The following is a 25,212-nucleotide window of genomic DNA, read 5'->3' as shown; positions in this document are numbered from 1 at the left end:
GCTGGGATACACCCAGGTAATAATAGTCTATATCAGTCGGCAGACTACAGCCCTTGGTTCAAATCTGGCCGTCAGCCTGTTTTTATTAATAAAGTTTTATTGGAACCCAATAGAGCTGTTTATTTACTTATTATCTGTGACTGCTTCTGTGCTTTGATGACAGAGTTGAGTAACTGAGATGGAGACCATATGGCTGTGAGCCTGAAATATCTTGCCCTTTGTGGGAAAGTTTACTGCCCCTTGTCTATATGATTAATTCTGTGCCCATTTTGCCACCGAGGAAAAAGAAGAGGCTGGGAATAGAGACTATGATTTTTTTTTTTTAAACATTAGGAAAGTGCCATAAGCAGTGATATTAAGGAACTAAAGAACAAACATTTCTAACATATGCTTCGATTTGACTGGCCTGGAAATACTGATAATCACTTCTTAACATTGGAGGAGTTGAAATAACATGGATGATAATTTAGGAAACTTTAGTTTTTAATAAATCTTATTGGAGTGTAGTTGATTTACAATGTGTGAGTTTCAGGTGTACACTAACTAAAGTGATTCAGTTATAAATATGCATAGATTCATTCTCTTTCAGATTCTTTTCTCATACAGGTTATCACAGAATATCGAGTAAAGTTCCTGGTGCTATACAGTAGATCTTTGTTGGTTATCTCTCTTACATATGGTAGTGTGTGTATGTCATTCTCAAGATAATTTAGGAAACTTTAAAAAAGTTTCCAATTTCATTGAGGGATGTGGTGGTTTAGTTGCTAAGTTGTGTCCAACTCTTGTGACCCCATGGACTGTGGCCTGCCGGGCTTCTCATCAGAGAACCGGTCAACTTCCGCTTCCTGGCATCAGTGGTTGGATCATAGAGTTGGATTACTGTGATGTGGAACAGTTTGCCTTGGAAACAAACCTAGATCACTGTCATTTTGAGGCTGCACTCAAGAACTGAGTTTTGGACTCTTTTGTTGACTATGAGGGATACTCCAGTTCTTGTAAGGGATTCTTGTTCACAGTAGATATAACGGTCACCTGAATTAAATTCGCCCATTCCCATTCATTTTATTTTATTTTTTTTTCTAATTTTATTTTATTTTTAAACCTTACATAATTGTATTAGTTTTGCCAAATATCAAAATGAATCCACCACAGGTATACATGTGTTCCCCATCCTGAACCCTCCTCCCTCCTCCCTCCCCATACCATCCCTCTGGGTCGTCCCAGTGCACCAGCCCCAAGCATCCAGCATCGTGCATTGAACCTGGACTGGCATTTCGTTTCATACATGACATTTCACATGTTTCAATGCCATTCTCCCAAATCTTCCCACCCTCTCCCTCTCCCACAGAGTCCATAAGCCTGTTCTATACATCAGTGTCTCTTTTGCTGTCTCGTACACTGGGTTATCGTTACCATCTTTCTAAATTCCATATATATGCGTTAGTATACTGTATTGGTGTTTTTCCTTCTGGCTTACTTCACTCTGTATAATAGGCTCCAGTTTCATCCACCTCATTAGAACTGATTCAAATGTATTCTTTTTAATGGCTGAGTAATACTCCATTGTGTATATGTACCACAGCTTTCTTATCCATTCATCTGCTGATGGACATCTAGGTTGCTTCCATGTCCTGGCTATTATTCCCATTCATTTTAGTTCACTGATTCTTAAGATGTCAAGGTTCACTCTTGCCATCTCCTGCTTGCCCATGTCCAATTTCATGGACCTAACATTCCAGTTTCCTTTGCAATATTGTTCTTTACATCATTGGACTTGACTTTCACCACTAGACACATCCACAATTGAGTGTCATTTCCACTTTTGCCTAACCACTTCTTTTTTTCTGGAGCTATTAGTAATTGCCCTCTGCTCTTCCTCAGTAGCATGTTGGACACCTTGGTACCTGGAGGGGCTCATCTTCTGATATCATATCTTTTTGTCATTTTTTACTGTTCATAGTGTTCTTGAGGCAATAATACTGGAATAGTTTGCCATTTCCTCTGCCAGTGGACCACATTTTGTCAGAACTCTTCACTGTGACCTGTCTGTCTTGGGTGGTCTTGCATAGCTTGGCTCATAGCTTCATTGAGTTACACAAGCCATTTCACCACAACAAGTTGTGATTCATGAAGACGAAATGATACTATACAGCATTTCAAATTTTCTTTAAATTTCTGTGCAACACTGAGCACCATATTTAATTTCTCTGAACAAGTCATTTAAAGTCTTTGGGAAATTCTTGGATTAAAAATATCTGTTAGAAGCATGAACAAATCATCTTTAAAATGAGAAATTTAAACAAAATGATCTCCAAGATATCTTCCGGTGCAAAGATTTACCTTTGTTGGCATTTTTAAAAAGAAAAATATGTCTTTTTCTTATAGACATCCAGTTCTTGCTCTCTGAGGAAAGTCTGGGCAGTGCACATATCGACAGGCATGCATAGGTGTGCACACAGCGAATCACTGAAAACTCACCCATCCACAGATGCAGTAGTATTTATGTGTCTGGGTACATTTGGGAGTCAGGGAATGAGGGCGGTTGGGAATTTCCACATTTAGATTTTATAGAGTCAGGGTGAAGCTCTGAACTCTTCCTATGCTTAGTTGCTAAGTTGTGTCCAACTCTTTGTGACCCCATGGACTGTAGCCCACCAGGCTCCTCTGTCCATGGAATTTTCCAGGCAAGAATATTGGAGTGGAGTACCATTTCCTCCTCTAGGTCATCTTCCTAACTCAGGGATCCAACCTGCATCTCTTTCGTCTCCTTCATTGGCAGGCAGATTCTTTACCACTAGCGCCACCTTGAACTCTTCCTAAGCAACTTGAAAAAAGTCTGGGTGGTTACTGAATGTGTTGCTCCCTGTCTGACAGCCTGCAGTGGTTTCTGAGTACAGACGGAAGCAGGAGATGACACCCCTGTCCTTGAAGCAGAAGGAGTTTTGGCAGAGTCTTTGGCTTGAAACAACATGTGATAACCAAACATGGGGCTCAACCCCCATCTTCCCAGTTATTCCCCCTATTTCACAATTAGTGAGAATGTGGAAAGAGATAACGTCTTTTGTTATTGAGCTTCAGAAATTCTCTTGAGAGACTTTGTAGTCTGTGAACAAGATCATGTCAGGCTTGAAAACAAACATGCATTCAGGGAAATTTGCATTTCTTTTTAAATAGTGGCTTGGGGGCAAAAATAAAGATCTTTATTCTCAAGGATCACTATTTTGACACCATACATCATAGCAAAATAATTGCAATTTAAGACAGGAGAGGGGGACTTGGAAAGCTTTTGCCAAGGGCATTACGACTTATTGAGCCTTACATTCTTATAAGTTTCCTTTCCTCCCTTTCTTCCTTCCCTTCTCTCTTTCTTGGTTTCTCTCAGTCTTTTCCTGGAAACATTCCAATAAGTTGCATAAACCACCTTCTAAAAAACAGGAAGATATTAAATTGGACCCTGAGAGGTACAAGGCACAAAGCAATTCTCCAATGTATCTGAAGAACGGAAGAAATAAACAGAGTCAAATTCTTGTTTACATGTTGGCCAGCAACTCATTTTCCCCCCTCTGTGATGTTCTTTTTTATCATCTTGGAGGTCCTTTTACTGTTGATATTTAGTTATTTCATCAGTTAGAGTCATCGATATCTTTGTTTGGAACATTTGCATTACATCAACATGTGGTTCTTATGCAACTATTAAAGCCTTACTGATAAAATATCAAAAGGAATACACAGAAAGCTGTTGGCATTTTCAACTACCCTCCCTCCTCATGTCTGCCCATTTCTCCAAATAAAAGTTTGGCTTTTTTATTCTGAAATTCAAAGATAAAAGCCTTGGGCATAGATTGAAGGAAGGACTTAAGTGAAGTAAATTAACTGTAAATCATTGATTAAATCCATTAATGTATAAGCCACCCAGCTTCCTTTCTACTTCTATTCACTTATTTAACCTAAGATGATTCAGTTAAAATTCTTTTAGATATAATTTTATTTTTCATCATATAAGTGAAACCATTTGGTTAGAATTTACTCATTTAAAAAATACAGAATAAAAATGATGGTTTCTGGTGTGCTTAGGTAAAATTCAAAATCTTTAGATTTAAAATTTTCAGGTGGAAAACAAACTGATTTGAATTCACAACATGCCTTTTCTTGAGCCCCTAGGTAAGCACAGAATACTAAGGGAAAGCCAAAAGAAGCATAAACATTTAGTAAATAGATAAATATGCAGCCTGTCCATAGGAAATGGCATTTTATTATTATTTTTTAATTTTATCTATTTGTTTATGGCTGTGCTAGGTCTTCATTGGTGTGGTGGGGCTTTCTCTACTTGCACTGTGCAGGCTTCTCGTTACGGTGGCTTCTCTTGTGGAGTAGGGGCTCAGTAGCCATGGCACTCAGGGCTTAGTTGTCCTGTAGCGTGTGGGATCTTCCAGGACCAGGAGTCAAACCCATGTCCCTTGCATTGGCAGGCAGATTCTTAACCACTGAACCACCTGAGAAGTCCTGGAAATGATGTTTTAAAAGTAGACTTCTTTAAAAAAAAAAGACAGCATTGAAAAATAAATAGAATGTGTGAATTCACCCAGGAAAATAATTTCAAAATGCACTGGGGAGTCTGTGGTGGAAAACCTATCAACAAAGAGTAAAAGAACTGAAAGTTGAAGGGAGTGGCGATAGGACATGATGAAACGAACAAGAAACGCATCTAGATTATCTAGTTGTGTAGTTGTGGTCTCTGCATTGCGTACAAATATTAACCTGTGCATGTGGATCAATTGCATATCTTATTGATTCATTTTCAGGTACATACAGTGCATTCAATTTACTTAGGTTTTATTAGGATCTGCCTTCTCAACATTCTGATTACCTAATGCCCACATATTCATCACCTTACCCAGGTGATCCCGTGACCAGCTCGACCCCCCAAATTAGCTGGGCCAGGCTTGAATCCCACCCTCACAGAACCATATAGATTCTCTGAGCCTGAGTCAGAGTCACTTTAGTTTCTGAAGTCCTTTCCAGGTGGCAGACGTCAGTGCTGAAGTCTTGGTTTAGATTGTGAGCTTGACTGTCCTTTTCCCTTTCGTGGCTCGCTGGTTCTTACTCATCTGCCATGCTCTGCTTTCCTTTCTTATGCTGCTTGCCTTGATTTCTCACCCACTTTGTTGAGTTCTGATAAAAAGCCTGAGAATAGTCTTGGGTGCCTAGGATGTGTCCTTACTTCGCTGGGAAGTTTTGACTCTGCCTGCCCAGCAATTCTGGGACAAGCCTGGGCCTCTATCCTAGTTTCTGCTCTTAGCTTTACTTCATCCTCCAGGCCCTCAGTCTTCCCTGGCTTGATGGCTATCTATGGTCTTAGCTCTGATGACCTCTCATCCCACTATTCCTCACCACTCCATTAGTGTGTTACTAACTTTCTACAAAGGAGATCCAACCTTTGTTGGACGTGAGTCCATTCTGAAGGAGATCAGCCTTGGGTGTTCTCTGGAAGGAATGATGTTAAAGCTGAAGCTCCAGTACTTTGGCCACCTCATGCGAAGAGTTGACTCATTGGAAAAGACTCTGATGCTGGGAGGGATTGGGGGCAGGAGGAGAAGGGGACGCCAGAGGATGAGATGGCTGGATGGCATCACCTACTCGATGGACGTGAGTTTGAGTGAACTCTGGGAATTGGTGATGGACAAGGAGGCCTGGTGTGCTGTGATTCATGGGGTCGCAAAGAGTTGGACACGACTGAGCGACTGAACTGAACTTCCAACACCCCTAACCTCTCCAAGGCTCTTTTTCTTCTCTGGGGCTGAGAAGGTGGACTAGAGGTTCTTTGAGGTCCCTTCCAGACCTAATGTGTAATGATTCTGCTTACCTCACTCACAACCGAAAATAATAATGGTGCATGTGTATGTTTAGTCGCTCACTTGTGTCCAACTTTTTGTGACCCTGTGGACTGTAATCAGCCAGGCTCCTCTGTCCATGGGATTCTCCAGGCAAGAATACCGGAGTGGGTTGCCTTTTCCTTTTCCAGGGGATCTTTCTGATCCAGAGATCGAACCCGGGTGTCCTACATTATAGGCAGATTCTTTACCATCTGAGCCACTAGGGAAGCCCCTAATACCAGTGAGGGGAAGACTTTACTGAAAGTTATAACTGGAAGAACTTGATCTTATTTTCATCAGGAGCAAGCTGGCCTGGCAGGTCTCTGTTTCTCTTGGTGCATTTTTGGGCTGGATTTTACCAGCACAGTGTGGGGAGGGTACATGAAGGGACAGTGACTTATCCTAGGGCTCAAGTTTAGCTTTGAGTCTCCTCCATTTGATCATTACTTTTAGACCTGTGGCTTGGGTTTGCTTGCTGTCCTTTTCACATCCACATTTTTTGTTTGTTTGTTTCTACTTAACCTGTCTCCTTCTGAACTTAAAATATCCACTCTAGGCAGGCACTTGTTTTTGAATGTCCCATCTATCTCATTCCAAGCCTTGTCGCCTTTGATCCGCTTCTAGGGTTAAATGTGACAGTTGTACATAAGCATTGGTGGATTTCTTCATCAATGGGGATCTTTAAAATGTTTCCTTATACAGGGAGTTTATGTAGGTCTATAGCTTATATGAGACAGTAGGATTTAGAATGATTCTAGAGTTAAAAATTATTTTTAGAATGAAGGGAAGATAGTTAAAAATTAACATGAGTGTGATAGGGGTCCTTTTATGAAAAGAACTGAAGTTAGTTGTTCATGATAGCAGAAGACAGCCTAATTTATCTTTTAGTTAATATATATTAAAAAAAAGCTGCCCACTGGGAGGGTTTGTTAGTTGATAACATGCTATTCAGTTGTCCTTATTCATGTAACAAATCTTTATTTTAATGACTTCTGAAAAGCTTGTTTGGAAAGATGTTCAAACAGTGATTTGAAGGTTGGGACTGGATTGAAGAATTTCTTAAAAAAGAAAATCCTGAAATAGTTCCTTTTACATTACTCTATAAAAAATTATGGGCTATGCTTTAAGCAAGTTTACCCCCTACTTTCACACAAAAAACTTCTGAAGTTCATTTCTCTTTATTGTGGAGAGGATATTGTGTTCTACTCTATTTATTCACCTTCATAATAATCACATAGGCCTACTAAAATAATTGTCATGCACAGCTTTCAAGTAACCTAAAATAAATTTTATAAATTTTGTGAAACCTTTAAGGTGGTTTCATGTGCTGTTTCACCATTTTATAGTTTGGTAAAGTGGAATGGAGCAGATTATGATTTTGGTTGAGTTTTACCATTGTCCCCCAGTAAAAAAAAAGTGTAGAAAGAGATATTAATCCTCTTCTAGAAATTTAAGCTTGATACCCGTCCTAGAGGAAGTCATTTGTGTTCCCTTTAAGGCATAAAAAGTTGGACCGATAGTGTTCATCCCTGATCTGTACTTCATCATCTCTTATGTAAAGTGCCCATTGTAGTGCCAGACACAAAAGCAGGCACACAGGAAACACTGGTTTTGTTTATCTTTTTTTTACTTTCAGGAACTCTGAATTCCAAAAGGCTCTGAAAAGGATGCTGTCCTTAACCTTCTAAATCCCCTGGAAGGTCAAGTCCAGCTTGGATTCAGATCAGGTAACCTGGAACACTTGGAAAGTCTCAGATTTGTCTGTTACCTGGGGCACCAGCTCTGGGAGTTAGTGATGCACAGGGAAGCCTGGCGATGGGGTCTCAAAGAGTTGGACATGACTGAGCGACTGACCTGAACTGAACTGAGGCATAAAAATTCTCTCACTTGTTCTAGGGGGCCTGTTGCCAAGACTGTGTATCTGAGAGGTTGCCAGGTACATGAAGATGTTTTTCAGTTTTTCAGCATGTTAATGACCATGGAATGTTGTGTAGATCAACCTGAAAATACTGTTTAAGGAAACAAAATACTCAAACAGTGCACGTAAGTAGACTCTCAGTCTCTCTCTCCAGTAGTTTGGTCATTCGTAAGTCACATTAAACTGGAAAGAAAAAATCCCAGTAATTAATTTGAACCCTAACTTTGAATCATACACAAGCTAAGTAAATGTTGATTTAAAAACTATATTTAGAACTATTTTTCTTTTTCTTTATGAGGATGCTGGAGTTGGAAGCTTATTGCTTTAAATAGTGTAGTTGGAGAATTAGAAGAATTAGAAGTAATTAAGTCCTCCAGTACAAAAAAGTCCTAAAAAGTTTAAAATATATTCTAGAAACAGATTTTTAAAAAGCTGAGTAGATTTTAAATGAAAAGTATACCTGGCCAGTGTTTATCACTAAAATTTCCAACATATATTTGTGAGCTCAAACACAAGTACTTAAATTCGAATGAGTACTAAAACTTAAATTCGAATGAGTTTCTTGCATGATAAAAATCTTTTGACTGACACAGCGGCAGCAGCGAACATCTTTTGGGAAAGAGGGAAAAAACCCAGTTGGGAGGACATGCGAGAATATTTTTCATTGCCCACTAGATGTCAGTACTGAACTGGCGAAACATCTGTTCGGTAGCTCTCTTAGACAACATGCTATTAATTTATAATAAAAGGTATCTGACAGCTTTATTCTGATGAATTATGGGAATCCAAAGCATAATTCCCAGTCTTTGGTTTATAAATTGTCATTGATTTTAATGTTCTTTGTAAAGTTGTGGCATGCAACAAATATTCCTGCCAAGATCTGTTAAATAAATAGTCATCCTTTGCTCTGAGTAGTACATTGCACTTGTTAGACTGATGAGCAGAACCAATTGATGGTTATCCATAAACCATTTATGATAGAATGCACTGCAGCAATTCAAACAATTATTGAATGCATTCATTATATATTTTAAAAAAATCTCAAGTGAACCAAAAGGAATATTGCAGGTAATAGACAGTAGCAATGCCACACAGTTCTTTATAAGATACTTCCTGAGTGACAGATGACGAGAATTGTTGTAGGATTTGCTGAGGGCTCATCAAACCTCACTGGAATTATTTGGTTTCCTCTATTGTGCGATTCGGCATCCCAAAAGTATACTGCTCGCCTTTTCTAAAGAAAGATGGTTATTGTAAAGACAGAAGCTTTTGTTCATGTAAAGATCTCTTACAAACAAGCACTAGAACAAAGGAAAGCTTATGCCTGAGATATCATTTCAGTACGTTTGGAAGACTAGTTTATGTGTAGGAGACCATGAAATTTGGAGGTCTGGGATGGCCATTAAGTACTTCCTTACGTTTAAGCAGAGGTTCTATCTCCTAGGAAAATTCTCCACCGGCCTTAGGTCGTTGTGTTTGATTTCATTCTTTGAAAACACTTAGCATCCTTGGCGGTTTTCAGAAGGACCATCACTTGCTTTTTGTTCTTTGTCTGAAATTGTCCCGTATGTTGCGTTGCTATGTCGGGGACCGCCTCTACTCCCCAGAAGTGGCTGTCTTTCAGGAATGTAGCCTCCAGTCTGTTGTTTGTACAATGTTTTAAGACTTTTTTGGGATCAAAGGAAAGTGACCTAGGCATGTAAAATTCTGTTAATGGTGCTATTTGTGAGAGTACACCGGCAAGCTACCTTTAGGCACTGTTAAGTAGTGAAACAGTACATTAAAGACTGAAGAACTGACTCGAAAGTTCTATCCTTGATTTCTTTTTCTTAAATCGTTCTATCACCCTCAGTGTTGTAATATGACAGGAGTGCACAAGCTGGAAACGTTTCCTGGTTTTTCTTTGAAAGAGATAAATCCGCGGACTGAGGACGTGGAATTTTAGTCTGCCTTCCTCCAAAAATTTGAAAGATAGTTTTCGTTTAATGCTGGTTTATTTTTTTTTTCCAGTTTTAAAAATAAAAGATTTTTTAAGGAAAAAACATTAGGAAGACTGAGAGCTTGATACACATATGGCCGCCTTTTACAAATCATTATGATCTGTCACACAAATACTGTATTTACTGACATTTCAAAATGTGGACTCTAATCCCTACACGCATTTATTTTTTTAATAGTTGCTTTTCATTGCAAACGTCCGTCCAGCAAATCACATTAGAAAACACGCAAGATGGCCCACAGGTTCAACTATCAATGTCACTACTCTTTCAAAAGCACCAAGACGGCAGAGTTCAGAGTAGAAGCCCGTGAGCCTAAATTGAATTAAATGAAATTGAGTTGGGTGGAAAGTTAGTGAGAGGAGTCATTTTAAGCACTAATACAGTTTTCAGTGTGAGGGATGAATGGTGGCAGTGTACTGCAGAGTATTTTTCCAAAGCTATTTTCACACTGGTTCCTTTACCTAACTCTCCAACTGTTGCCATCTCTCGTATTTATCAACTGTGAGAACTCTGGAGCTGTCTTCATTAGGTCTGGGGACATTTCAAACAGGCAGTACTGCTCTGTGCAGTGACCACAGCGTTTCAGAATTTACATTCTTTGTCCAACATTGTGACCACCTGTGACCAGTCTGCTTGATATATTGACATAGCAGGTCTTTCTGTGCTTATAGTCATTCAAAAAGACCCTGTTTCTCAGGTTAACGGTCTTGGGAACCAGGGGCTTGAGGAAAAAGAGTGTAGAGGGGCAAAGAGGTTGAGTGGCCTGAGATTTGCAGAATTTTACTGTGAGGCTGAAATGAATAGTCTTTGGGGTAATTTTTACTGAAATAAATCATCCATATAATCCCCTTGAAGTTAATATTGCAGAAATGTGGTATCTTAAAGTGATTAAAGCTGAGAAGCATAATTGATCAATTTTAGAGAGGAAAAATAAATCTTTTTTTTTTTTTACAGACTACAATATTTACTTTTCAATTAGTTTATTCATGTAGTCCTCAAATATTTAACAAGCTCCTCCAACAGACTGGACAGTATCAGTATTTCTGGTACCAGGAATATAGCAGTGGATAGAAAAATCATTTCTTTCCTCATGGGGCTTGCATCCTGGTGGAGAGAGGCAAGCCATAAACAAATGCATAAATAAGAAGTCACCAGGGATGATAAATGCCACAGCAGAGAGAGTGAAATTGGATCAGGAGATTGGAGAGTGTTGTGGGTCAGGGCCAGGTCTCTTTTAGGGAGGGAGCCAGGGGAATTTCTTTGGTAGACACCTGAGCAGAGACATGAAGGGACTGAGGGAGTGAGCCTTGTAGATACCCAGGGGGAAAGCATTGCAGGCAGAGGAAACGGCGTGTGCAAAGGCACTGAGGCAGGTATAGGCTTGCCATATGAAAGGAAGCACAAGGAGGCTAGTGTGGCCAGAGCCTGTGAGTAAGGCAGAAACTGCAAGCATGGGAGGTGAGGGAAGGGTGGAGGAAGGCAGTCAGATTATGGAGAACCTTGTGGGATACTGCCAAACCTCCAGCCTTTCCTTCTGAGTTATATGGAGAGAGTTGAGGGTAGAACAGTGAAGGAGACCTGACTTACAGGTTAAAGGATCACTGTTTGTTCTGTGTACATGATAGGGTAGGAGACAAGGGGGCCAAATAGGGCGCTGAGCTGGAAAATGATAGCAGTAATCCAGGCAAGATATGATGGGAGGCTTGGCCAGTGTAGACTATAAGAAATGACCCCATTCTTGATGTATTTTGAAAAGAGAGCCAATGAGATTTACTGATGGATTGGAGTGAAATGTGAGGAGACGGAAAGAGCTATGGACGATGAAGGGTTTGGCTGGAGTGATTTCATGTGTTGGTGCCATTTTCTGAGTTGAACAGTGGAGTGGGCCAGATTTGAAAGGGGGATCAGGGGCTGTCAAATATCAAGTAGATGCACAGTCATGAATTAAGGGGGGAAATTAGGCTTTATCAGCTTATAGACATTAGATAGAGCCAGAGGATTGCATAAGATGCCTGGGGAGGGAAAATAGAAGAGGTGTAAGCCTGAATCTTAGAACTTGCCAAGTTAGAGCTCATGGAGAGGAAAAATCCAGCAAAGATAATACATGAAGAGCATTGGTGTGTGTGTGTGTGTGTGTGTGTGTGTGTACACATATATACATATATATAATGAAAATACTACTCAGCCATATATGTAATGGTATGCTGCTGCTGCTACTGCTAAGTCACTTTAGTTGTGTTCAACTCTCTGCGACCCCATAGACGGCAGCCCACCAGGCTCCCCCGTCCCTGGGATTCTCCAGGCAAGAACACTGGAGTGGGTTGCCATTTCCTTCTTCAATGCATGAAAGTAAAAAAATAAAGTGAAGTCGCTCAGTTGTGTCCTACTCCCAGCGACCCCATGGACTGCAGCCTACCAGGCTCCTCCATCCATGAGATTTTCCAGGCAAGAGCACTGGAGTGGGTTGCCACTGCCTTCTCCCAATGGTATGCTACTCAGCCATAAAAAAGAATGAAATAATTCTATTTGTAGCAACATGGAAGGACCTTGAAATTATCATAATAAGTAAAGCAAGTTATATAATATCACTGACTCAATGGACATGAGTTTGAGCAAACTCCAGGAGATACTGAAGGACAGGGAAACCAGGTGTGCTGCAGTCCACGGGGTTGCAAAGAGTTAGACATGACTGAGTGACTGAACAACAACAACAAATTAAGTCAAAGAAACACAAAAATCATGTGGTTATCATTTATATGTGGAATATAAAAAATAATAAAAATGAAAAAAAATAATAAAAATGAACTTATTTATAAAATAGAAACAGACTTAGAAGACAAGCTTATGGTTTTTGGAGGTAAAGGGGGTGGGGAGGGATAAATTAGGAGTTTGAGATGAACAGATATACACTGCTGTATATAAAATGAACAACAAAGTCCTACTGTATAGCACAGGGAACTATACTGAGTGTCTTGTAATAACCTATATGGAACAAACATCTGAAAAAGTTTATATCTATATATCTCTTAAAGTGAAAGTGTTAAGTTGCTCAGTTGTGTCTGACTCTCTGTGACCCTATGGACTGTAGCCCGCCAGGCTCCTCTGTCCATGGAATTCTCTAGGCAAGAATACTAGAGTGGGTTGCCATTCCCTTTCTCCATGGGATATTCCCAACCCAGGGATCAAACTCAGGTCTCTGAAGGCATATTCATTATCATCTGAGCCACCATAAAAGCCCATATATTTCTTTCTTTCTCTTTCTTTTTTAATTGAAGTATTAGTTGATTAGAAAGAAAGCTGAGCACTGAAGGACTGATGCTTTCAAACTGTGGTGTTGGAGAAGACTCTTGAGAGTCCCTTGGACTGCAAAGAGATCCAACCAGTCTATCCTAAAGGAAATCAGTCCTGAATATTCATCGGAAGGACTGATGCTGAAGCTGCAACTCCAATACTCTGGCCACGTGATGCAAAGAACTGACTCATTGGAAAAGACTTCTGATGCTGCGAAAGATTGAAGGCAGGAAGAGATGGTGATGATAGAGGATGAGATGGTTGGATGGCATCACCAACTCGATGGACATGAATTTGAGCAAGCCCCGGGTGTTGGTGATGGACAGAGAAGCCTGGCGTGCTGCAGTCCATGGGGTCGCAAAGAGTCGGATATGACTGACAGACTGAACTGAACTGTTCAGTTGATTTACAATGTTGTGTTAGTTTCAAGTGTACAGCAAAGTGATTCATATAGATGCATATAGATATAGATATCTATATACATGGGGAAAAAAAAGAAAAATCCAGGAGAGGAGAATGAAAAGGAAGATTAAGAATAGTGCTGCTGGGGGAAGTGTGGTTGCTGGACCTGCCACACCATTGTCACCCGTGAGCTTTTACGAGACGTTAATTCTCAGACCCTACCCCAGGTTCTGCTGCACTTAACTCCCTGGAGTTGGGGCTTGGGAATCTTTTCAGAAGCATTCCAGGTGATTCTTCTACCTACTGAAGTCAAACAAAGGAGATGTTTCAGGGGTATCATGAGAACATTTTATGACAAATTCTCCTTTTCATATTAAAATTATTAAATCTTTGAAAATTAAACATTTTTTTAGTGTTTAGAAAGCAGTGTGTTGTGTTGAGTAGTGGAGTTTTGGGATCAGAATTCCAAAATAAGTGCAGAGATCCAATGACCAGCTGAAGAATATGATGGCTGGAAGCATCCATACAATGAATCAAGATGTATATAATCGTGGATCAAAGAACTGTTCAGATTCTAGATCGGAGCTGATAGAATCTTTTCCATAGTAAAGGACAAACAAAATAGTGGCTAACCTCCCAAGCCGAATGGTTTTAGCCCCTTATACACTGTAAATGCATTGACTTTGCCCTCATATCATGTATCCTGGAGTAATTGTTGACCTGGGGCATGGATTGAATTGAATTTTTTTTCTTTTTTACATCAGTACAGGTTGTGGCCTGACTAGACTTCGAGCATATAGGTTGCCCTTCATCACTCAGCAGTGAAGAATGGAAATCAACAGAGCTTTTCCCAGCCTGCTGCTTGAGCAGCTGCTACCGGCTGACACTGCCCAGCCTCATTAACCCTTTAGATTCCACTTTAGCCCAGGAGTAATCCTTAATGAGACTGCTGTGCTGTGGATCAGCCAGACATACACCAAAATGTCGGGGCATTACAGTAAGAACCTTAAATGCAGGACCCATAATGGAGTTATTATTATCTCAGAAGCAGATATATCAGAGAGCATTCTTAAGGCGGATGAAGAGAATGATACTATTACCATCTGTGAATCTATAGTGCTTTAAAAATATTGGAAATTCTGAATTCAGGAAGAGCTTGGACGCTTTCCATTTTTCCCAAACATCGTCTCCCCCTAATTAGCAGCCCTGTTCTCTAGAAAGGCAGCCGGGTAAGGATGCAGTCTTAGATTTAATACAATAATTGAAAGCAGTCTTGACCCCTCTAAACTTCATGGTTCATAATTTTCTCTGGGCAGAAAGATAACGATTGTATGCAAAACACTCCCCGTCTCTTTATAGCCTAGTGAGAATAAAGATTCTGTTCATGTCAACAAAGAATTTTTTTGGTTATGTCAGTAAGACCTTGGAAGTAAACTTTACCACATCACTGGATCACAGTCTGGCCGAGGAGTGGGTTTTAAAGTCTCCAATAAATGTATGCTTGTGGGCGAGTTTATGATAAAACCACTCAGGTCCAGTGTTATAATTTCTCCATTCCTAAAATCTTAACAATTACCTTCGACTCCTAGTCTCCTTCTATAATTACCTTCTAATTATCTTTCTATTGCTGGCATTTACCTTCTCCTGTCTTTCTGTTCTAATCAGGTCTTTACAAATATCTGAATTAAAAACAATTAAAAAGCACTGCCATTCTTTATTGTCACATTATATTAAAGGACGAAAGCCATACTTTTACATTTTCTCCGCTCAAGAAGATGCTGAATAAGGTTTGCATCCATTCCCAGAACCAGAAAGTCTATTAAAATTTTAGGTTGTAATCTAATAAAATTTCATCTTATCCTATTGCATTTCTTAACCACCCCCCAGCAATCAAGCACACGGTATCTAAGGCTCAGAAAAAAAAGCAGTTCATATATTGCATAAGTGTTTTCCAATAAATTTTTTAAAACTTGGAGGAGATGGTGAGGGGGAGGGGTGCTTCGTGTAATTTTATAGGACCTCTGAGGCCCAGAGTTTTTAAGTAATCTTTTTTGATGTTTTTAGACAGACCATTAAGCCGAGGATAAAAGTCCCTGTGTTCAATATCTGGATACATTAAGCATTAGGTTTAAAATTTACAGCTTTCATTTTGACAAGGAAAATGACACGTTTGGTCCCAAGTGCTACCTTGAACTGTTTTTCAACAGTGAGACAGGTTGTCAGGCTGAGGGTTGGGGTCTGGGCATTTAGCCCCTACAGGGGCTCCAGAAGGTAAACTGCTCCTGCTTGCCAGGAAGCTCTGCCTGGACCCTGGGCGAGGGGCTGGCATCTGGTGGGGGGAGGTCAGGATGCCATTCAGGTGGGTTGGGTTGAGGTCTCATCTAATGCCTTTTAATGAGAATGTAATGGATACAAAGGAGGAGAAGAGTATCCCGAAGAGAATGACTACATAAATGCATGGACCTCAAATACTTCCATTTCAATGATGCCCATAAGAGCTTCTTCAATGGAGTCTCTGCATCTTCTGATGTACTACGTTACCTTTGGGGACATGGACTTGAGAGAGTTGTCTGAGAAAAGTGAAGGGTAAGGGTAGGGGCAGATGGGCTGTGGGTAGATAATTTGGGCCACCAGGCAATGAATAATTGTTATTGTTGTTTAGTTGCTAAGTCGTGTCTACCTCTTTTGTGACCCCATGGACTGTAGCCCACCAGGCTCCTTTGTCCATGGGATTCCCCTGGCAAGAATACTGGAGGGGGTTGCCATTTCCATCTCCAGGGGATCTTCCCAACCCAGGAATCAAACTCGGGTCCCTTGCATTGGCAGGAGGATTCTTTACCACTGAACCACCAGGGAAGTCCAGGAATGAGTAGGCAGGTATAGAAATATGAGGAGAGTATGGTGTCATTCAAGTGATGCAACTTGTGCCAGATTATGGACAAACATACAACTTCCTTGCCATTTCCCATTCCAAGGCAAGAAGTGAGGCTACAGAGGTAGGGATGGAAGAACTGGAGAAGACTTCAACAAGCTGGGAAAAAGAGTATGGGTTTTATCTTGAAGACAATGGCTGAAGATGGCTACTGGTTTGTTTTGGAAAAATCACTGTGGTTTCTAGGTGACAAGGCACTGGTGTGGTGGAGGAAGCCTGGGGCTGACAGCCTGCATGGGAGGTTACTGTAGTTATCCAGGGTGGAGATGAGCTGGTGGCCCCATGTTAGGGAGAACAAAGTGATGTGGAGGGCAGTGGGGAGCAGTGTTCCCCAGGGCGATTGATGGGATTTAATGCTGGATGTGGTGGGTGAGGGAAAGGAGGGCTATCTGGTCTCCTTCCTTCTTTCAATTTCCAGAAGACTGGGGGAAGGTCAGCAGAGACCCTCACCGTCACATTCATAGAAATGGAGACTCCTGACTTTTTTCTTTCCCCTTTTCACATCCTTCCTTCCATAGTGCCTCCTTCCCCAACCTCTCCCTCTATCCTCTTGTCAAGTCCCTCAGACTAGAATGTGTCTCCTACGGGCATGCGTGTGTGCTAAGTCGTTTCAGTTGTGTCCGACTCTTTGTGACTCTATGAACCATAGCCCACCAGGTTACCCTGTCCATGGGATTCTCCAGACAAGAATACTGGAGGGGTTGCCATGTCCTACTCTAGGGGGTCTTCCCAACCCAAGGATCGAACCCTCGTCTCTTACGTCTCCTGCTTTGGTAGGTGGGTTCTTTACCACTAGCGCCAACTGGGAAGCCCTCGTTCTACTGGACTTCTGTCTAAATCTGCCTGTTTCTGCTTTTTCTGTTTCATTTTGTTTTCTGCTATGATGAAACCACTTGGATTTATGATATCTTTATCCTATATAGGGTGCTGCTGTAAATAATATACACTCAGAACTTAGGACCCATTCTTTCTCCCTCCTCCCCACCTCCTCCCCCTTCTCTTTCTCTCTCTCCCCTCTCTCTTTATTCCTCCTAATTTAGATACACTTTAACGTTTGGGAGACTCTCATCCTGTGAATTCTTTCTGTGTGAAGAGCATGTGTCACTGGCAAATACTGTGGTTATGCAAAGTATACACATTTAATTCAACAGTTATTCCTGGAATTGTGGTTTTAAACAAATGTGGTTTTAAACATAAAGAAAACATCAAATGACAGCACACCAAGTCTTAATTGGTTTAAGCCTCATGTAGGAAAAGATATTGGACATAGGCACTAGCCATGGACCATGCAGAGGGTCTCTTCTGAACTTGGTTTCCATACAGGTTTTGAGTCTGTTTTGTCATTTGGCTTTAGCTATGCCAGGGCCTCTGTTTCCTCTTTTATCTTACAGATATTTAGAAAAAAATTATAGAAGAATAAAAGTATTACTGAAATTCAGAAAGTTAGATTTCATAAAACATTTGGGGAGCATGAGAAGTAAAAAGGCTTACTCATTTAAAATCCATTTCAGTTCAGTTCAGTCGCTCAGTCGTGTCTGACTCTTTGCGACCCCATGAATCACAGCACGCCAGGCCTCCCTGTCCATCACCAACTCCCGGAGTTCACTCAAACTCACAACCATCGAGTTGGTGATGCCATCCAGCCATCTCATCCTCTGCCGTCCCCTTCTCCTCCTGCCCCCAATCCCTCCCAGCATCAGAGTCTTTTCCAATGAGTCAACTCTTTGCATGAGGTGGCCAAAGTACTGGAGTTTCAGCTTTCACATCATTCCTTCCAAAGAAATCCCAGGACTGATCTCCTTTAGAATGGACTGTTTGGATCTCCTTTCAGTCCAAGGGACTCTCAAGAGTCTTCTCCAACACCACAGTTCAAAAGCATCAATTCTTTGGCGCTCAGCTTTCTTCACAGTCCAACTCTCACATTTGGGGGAGGCTTATTCATCAAAGGTCTGTGATAATTTCAGAAGTGTGAAGTGTACTTTAAGCTACTTTAGAGAAGTCATATATGGTACAGATAGAGTTGGTAAAGCTCACATACCCAACACAAAATATATTCATGTGTACACACACACATATACACACACCAGGCTTCTAAATATCCAGAATGATAGATCTATCTTATTTAAGTCAATGAGAAGAAATATTTTAATCTATTAAATGCTATGTAAATATGTATGTTTCAGTTTCAGAGTAGTTGCTATGCTCTGTCTTACAGAAAAAGAGCTTTTTAAAATTATTGTCAGTGTTTAATATATGGAATCAAGGTGCTATCCCACTTTCCATTTGAAAGAAACTTACTAGGTATTTATCCAGCTAAATTTTGCTAAGTCCTTGATTTAGGATTGTGTCAGGAGTGATGGCATTTTGAGGGGCAGCCCAGCCCCCAAGGCTTCTCTGAGAAATGCCCCCTCCTAACTGTGCTCTTATGGATGGGCCCTGGAACCATGCTTATATTCTATGACACCACATCTGAAACTACAGTTGTCTAGTTGATGTTGTTGTTGTTCTGTTGCTAGGTTGTGTCTGACTCTTTGCAAACCCATGGACTGCAGCTTGCCAGGCTCCTCTGTCCACTATCACCCAGAGTTTGCTCGAATTCATGTCTGTTGAGTCAATGATGCTGTCTAAACATCTCATCTTACTTATCTAATGTGTACTGTCCTAGAAATCCATATACACACATGTACAAACACACACACACTGAGAAAACTCCTTACTAGGTATCATTACTCTTTTTGCCTTGGAATCCTTATATCCTTAGAAAAAATGTTCCTTTATTCATTTAAGCTATTTACAGTAGCTTTTTGTGACTTGCAATAAAAATACTTGATCTTGATAGACAACATACAGAGAAAAGTGAGATACTGGTGGGCAAATGCTCTAGTGTGGTGACAACATGCAACAATGGAAACCCTTCATGCCAAAGAGAAAATTTATATCTCTGATCCTCTAGGCTTTCAGGGGGTGAAACTCCTAAAACATAATTATCCCTCTTCTCCCCATTTCCCCAACACTCAAGACTTCTCTCCACTATCTTCTTTGAATCCAGACATAATGTCATTCTGTTCTCCATCCAGGATGATGTCAGCCACCACAAAACACCCACCCAGGTCACCCTCTTCTCCTTCACCGTATGACCAAGTGAATCTTCTCTTATTCCAGTGGCTCCCAAACTTTACTGCATATCAGAATCAACTGGAGGGTTTTCTAATACACAGATTGCTGGGCCTGAATTAGCTTCTGATTCAGTAGGCGTAGAGTTAGGCCTAAGAATGGGAATTTCTAATAAGTTCCCAGGTGATGTGGATGCTTGTGGTCCCAGTGGAAAATTATTGCTTTTTTTCCTCTCACCCTCCCTAAGTCTTAAAACTCATTTATTGTGCCCCCTGAGTTCAGAGTCTGTTGGAGTAAAAATGCCTTATAGCTTCAGCCTCTCTTCACCCTTTTGTTCTAAGGCAAACTCAGCTCTTCCCTAAGGTCACATTGTCCCTGTAATCTCTCAAGTGGTGGCTGCTTTTGCTCCCAGAGCCCTGCGTCCACTGATCTGGAGGCGGGGTACATGTCCTCCTAGCTCCTCATTGTTACTCTCAGGTGTTCCTTCCTCTCTTCTTTCTAAACACAACCAACCATGAATCTTATGCCATCAGATGATATTAACCCTGCCCTTCATTGAAACTGACATTTATGGGCTCCTGGGTTATTTTTCCTGATTTCTTGGTGATAAAACACACCTGTTTCATTCTCTCCAATAACACTCCTGTCTTACTTATGGCAGATTTCAATAGATGTATCAGTGATTCTTCCAACTCTTGATCTACCAGTTCCTTGACCCCTTCTCTTCCTGTGATCTTGTCCCTTACTCTCATAAGGTCATGCCTAGACTCCTTCATAACCTCAATATCAAATATCCTAGTCTTCCACTCTGCAGCCTATCTTTCCAGAACTTTCTCTTTATTATTAGGGCCCTCAAAAGACCTATGATCTTTTTGACCCTACTTTTTTTTAGTTGATTTCATTCTTCCAGATTAAATTTTATCATTATAATCACCCCCCTATAAACACCCGCCACTCTCTTACTCCTCTCTCATTGCCTCACTCATTTGGCAGATTCATAATCCTGATTCTCCCAGCCTCCTCCATGTCTGCAACTCTGAAGCTAAAACTGTCTGGAGAAAAACAGATGCCACATTGACTTGAAGTTAGAAGTAGACCCTTAATTTTGGAAGGCAACCATACTAGAAATTTTTCAAAAGATTCATTTCCCTACTCTCTTGATGAGGATTTAAAATATTTTTATTTCTTTCCAAGCCTCAATATCTGCTTCCTCTTTAAGAAAATTAGAGAATTTGCAAGAGAGTTTACAGAGATTTTTCTCCATCACTTCAATCCATTTGCCATCTGCCCCTACATACTCTGACATCCTGCCTGTTACCATAGGTGGAATATCCATGCTCTTGTCTCAAGTCAGGCCTCCCATGGTGCCCTAGAACTCATCTCCTCTCACTGTATTGCCCCCCAAAAACTCTCCCTCTCTGTTTTATGCCATCCATGAGAGTTGGACCATAAAGAAGGCTGAGTACTGAAGAATTGATGCTCTTGAATTGTGGTGCTGGTGAGGACTCTTGAGAGTCTTGTGGACTGTAAGGAGATCAAACCAGTTGGTCCTAAATGGAAAATCCTGAACATTCATTGGAAGGACTGATGCTGTATTTGAAGCTCCAATACTTAGGCCAACTGATGCAAAGAGCTGACTCATTGGAAAAGACCCTGATTCTGGGAAATATTGAGGGCAAGGGGAGAAGGGAGTGACAGAGGATGAGATGGTTGGATGGCATCATAGACTCAATGGACATGAGTTTGAGCAAACTCTGGGAGATGGTGAAGGACAGGGATGTCTGGCATGTGGCGGTCCATGGGATCTCAAAGAGTTAGACGTGACTTAATGACTGAACAACAACAATCTTTCCCACTGTATCATAAAACAAAAGTGATGTTACTTTTCCCAAGCTAAAAATTTTCTCTTGATCCCTCTTTTTTTTATGTCAGCTTCTTGCCCCATTCTGTTGCCTCTGTAACAAAACTACTTGAAAAATTTACCTACTTATGTTTCCAACTTGTGTCTTCCCATTCCCTCTTTAACCCACTTCACTTGGCCTTTTTGCCTCCACTGTTCCACCAAATGTGCTCCCTGAAGCTCATGCAGGTTGCCATGTTCCATGATCAAGTCTCTGCTTTAACGTTAGTCATTCAATAGCATTTGAATCACCCATCTTCCTTCATATACATTCTTCGCTTCTATTCCAGGGTATAAGGCTTTCTTGGATTTCCTCCTGCCATCCTGAAACATATTATCAGAGTATGTCTGTTTCTTTCTTTTTGTATTTTAGGACTGGGTCTTATTGTCTTTACAAATATTCCAATATTACCTTTTATATTTTAGTTAACTTTATTTGTTGAGCTTTCTTCAACATTTGGTTGTATTGATAGTTTGCCATGAAAAAATACCTTTCTTCACTCTTCCCAGATTTGAGTCAAAAGACAGTTCCAGGAGACCCATCTGAAAGGAGAGGCAAATTAAGGGTCAGGTTAAAAGGGATACAATTCTTATCTCAGTACTGTAAGTCTCCAAGAATATCCACAATATACTTTTCTAAAATTCAGGAAGTAAGTTGTAGTCTTTCATAGTATATGGAAGTTTGAAAATGCCCATTCTGGGTAAAAGATTTGTTGGACTAGACCGAAAAGCATTTTTTAGTTAGACTCATAAAGTTTCCACTGTGAGTTGGTTTCTACCCTTTAATTCCCAGTGGACAACTAACAATTAATATGTATGATGAATCTAGGGTTTAGCATCACATTTATGTTTTACCTCATCAATTGCAGATGTTGATAATATGTGAAAAATATGTTTAGCTATTTTTATTAAAAAAACCCTTTAAAAAAGTCACTGCTTTATCTTTTAACTTTCTTATTAGCCTATTCAATTTTATTTATTTATTTTTACATATCATAAGATTTTATTTATAGGAAGTTCAAAGACAGGCAAGACTTACTGATAGCAATGGTAATAGAACTCAGGAGAGTGGTTATACAGCATAATCTCATTTGCCTTGACTGATACGCTACCAAAAGCTGATATACTACCTTCTGTCTGAAGCTTTACCTGGTATTCTCCTGCAATTCCAAGGAATATTGCTTGTGTTTCTGTGTAGAATTTATATCATCCTGCCTTGCTTAATAATTAGCAATGCATAATTTATATCTGGGTTTTTTGTATATTTTTGTATTTTATTTATTTATTTTTGGACATAATTTACCTTTTTCAGAAATACTCTTCCCCCAGGAACAATTACCTCATAAATTTATCCTCTAAACTACCATTTTCAAGAGGTCTTCAAGTAACTATTTTATTTATGTTTTGAGTTCTCATGGTGCTTTGTAACTTATATTACTTACAATATTTATATTAATATTTTTTCTCACTGCATTGGGATATTGCATTTCATAGCAATGAAATATTGAGGTCAATGTCTTTTCCTTATACTTGAATCCCATGCCTGGCATGTAGTAGTTGCACAATTAATACTTATTTGTAAAGTTTTTACTTTTACAGTTAAACTTAAACTATTAGCAGGTCAATATTCCACTAAATTTTTTCCTCCATGTGAAATATTTAAATGCTATTTACCACCACCCCCCCACTTAAGTTGGCTGAACACTGTAATCTTATTTTGTTCATAGATAAGTGAACACTGCAGCTTCTCACTATTAACATTATTATCAAACTCTTTAGTACCTACTAATTAAAACAAGTCAGTTGCTGATAATTTCATGCTTAATCAATTAAATTCTAATAAGGAAAGTAATATGTGATTTAGATCAAAATAGAATGACTGCAATTTAACTGCCTCTATCTCTTTCATCATATTGTTTGCAAAAGAAAAGACATTTAGAGAGAGTACTGACTGGATAGTAACTTTCCCCCTTCCCTAAGTTTTAGAGAAATTCTCATACTATTGTTACACTTTGAAGACCACATTAGTTAGTGCAAGAAAGCATCATCTTTAAATGCTAAAACATCACTGAGCAAAAGACGTGCTCAGCTAAAGAGTGATTGAATTTATGTGGAATTTATGTGTTTTCTTATATACAAAACAATTAGAGAAGAAATATTAGAAAAGATAGAAAATAATATACTTTAATTACAGGAAGCACAAATCTTTGGAATTTTCATTCTTTTTCATAATTTCTCTATATGAACGCTGAAGGAGAAAGCCTGGCAGCTCAGTATCTTGTTTTGTAGAGGCATTTAAAACAGAAAGCAAAAACTGGCAACAAACTGTGGGCAATGGATCTCCTTATTATTCTCTCTTAGCAGCTCATCAATGAAGTTGAGTGTCTTATTCTACCATGTTCAAAGAAACTCCTGTCTCAGGGCACTGGCTGGTTCTTTGAAATCTTTCCCCTGTCTTTTTTCCCCCACCCCTTCCTTCTACACTCCCTTCCTCTTGTGGAGTTATAGCCCAAAGTTAGAGGATGTGGGGTAGGAATACTAATGAGAATGCCTTTCAAGAGTTTATGCATATTCTTACTATGATTCAGCTCATGAAAGAACTGTCCAGAAAGCTGACTTACAGAGGCAGCTCTAACCACTCAGTGCCAGAATTTATCTATAGTTTTAAAAACAAAAAGCCAGGGACTATTTTCAGATCAGCTTTGCTTATTGACAACAACTGACGGAGGTAGCATGTCAGTTATCATGGATTGTTTTAAAATCCTTAATATGAGAAAACGACAAAGTCGTTAGGAAATCTTATCCAATCCCTCGGTTCAACGTACTACTTGTATCATCGCTTTGGTTTAGCTGCTGTGGACTATTTCAGCTGTAATTGCTGAATTTTTTTTCAAAGTTAAAAAAAAATCTATTAATTCCTACTGTTAAAACATAAAAAGACAAAATGCCCTTTAGGAATCAATTCAAGTTTTTCCTTATTGAAAATCTTTTCCTATGATTATAAAATGCTTTTTTTTTTTTGGTATCAAAATAAAAAGTTTTATTTATCTTTGATGATTAAGTTTTAACAGTTGTCACACTATCCTCTCTTGGGCCATATACTCAGTTCATATTTATCTGATGATCTTTGCCTTCAGGTATTTTTAGTGGCTCTCACCATAGAAATCTATTTTTGGTGAAAATAGGCTTACCAGCAATTAAGAAGGAAACCCTTCCTTGTGCATGAGAACCATACATTTCTGACATCAAATCTGGAAGAATTCATGTTGCTCAATCATGTTATTTCAGCCAATATAAAAATAGCTAACATTTTATTATTAGTATATCAATTTCAGTCCTCATGGTACATTTTTTAGTGTTTAAAACATTTGTTGCTTTTTTGATATTGTCAACATTTATAAGAACCCGCCTGCCAATGAGTTCGATCCCTGGGTCGGGATGATGCCTTGGAGGAGGGCATGGCAACTCACTCCAGTATTCTTCCCTGGAGAATCCCATGGACAGAGGAGCTGGGGGCTACAGTCCATAGGATTGCAAAGAGTTGGACATGGCTGAAGTGACTTAGCACACATACACGCACATTTATCTATATCTTTATTGTGTGCCAAGAATCTAAAAGTGAGCAGGACAGGAAGATTCAGTGTTTCTTTGATCCACACACCCAAACAACTTTTTGTGTAGTCACGTTTCTCAAACTCACATTCCCCTGGGCCAGAGGGTAAGACACTGAGATGTGACATCATGAAAATTTTCAACATTCTGAACACTGCAATAGAGGATTT

At 39.8% G+C, this 25,212-nt stretch overlaps 1 long non-coding RNA gene across 5 annotated transcripts in view; it reads left to right on the top strand.

The window, feature by feature from the left end:
- The window catches only part of LOC147372572 (uncharacterized), a 225,846-nt gene that overhangs the window by 51,785 nt on the left and 148,849 nt on the right, over positions 1 to 25,212 (top strand). For 3 of the 5 annotated variants that reach the window (XR_015164882.1, XR_015164884.1, XR_015164883.1), the window contains exons 2-3: positions 7,510 to 7,600; positions 7,770 to 7,916. This is a non-coding gene — a long non-coding RNA (uncharacterized LOC147372572). Of the gene's footprint in view, positions 1 to 7,509; positions 7,601 to 7,769; positions 7,917 to 14,248; positions 15,234 to 25,212 lie in introns of those variants that run through there. The other 2 variants (XR_015164885.1, XR_015164881.1) reach the window with 2 other exon arrangements.

This window comes from Bos grunniens, chromosome 5 (assembly GCF_055505025.1).
Source record: "Bos grunniens cultivar Pamir isolate PY7600 chromosome 5, Bosgru_T2T1.0, whole genome shotgun sequence".
NCBI lineage: Eukaryota > Metazoa > Chordata > Mammalia > Artiodactyla > Bovidae > Bos > Bos grunniens.
The sequence above is the reverse complement of the archived record's forward strand: the minus strand, read 5'-3'. Positions and strand labels throughout refer to the sequence as shown.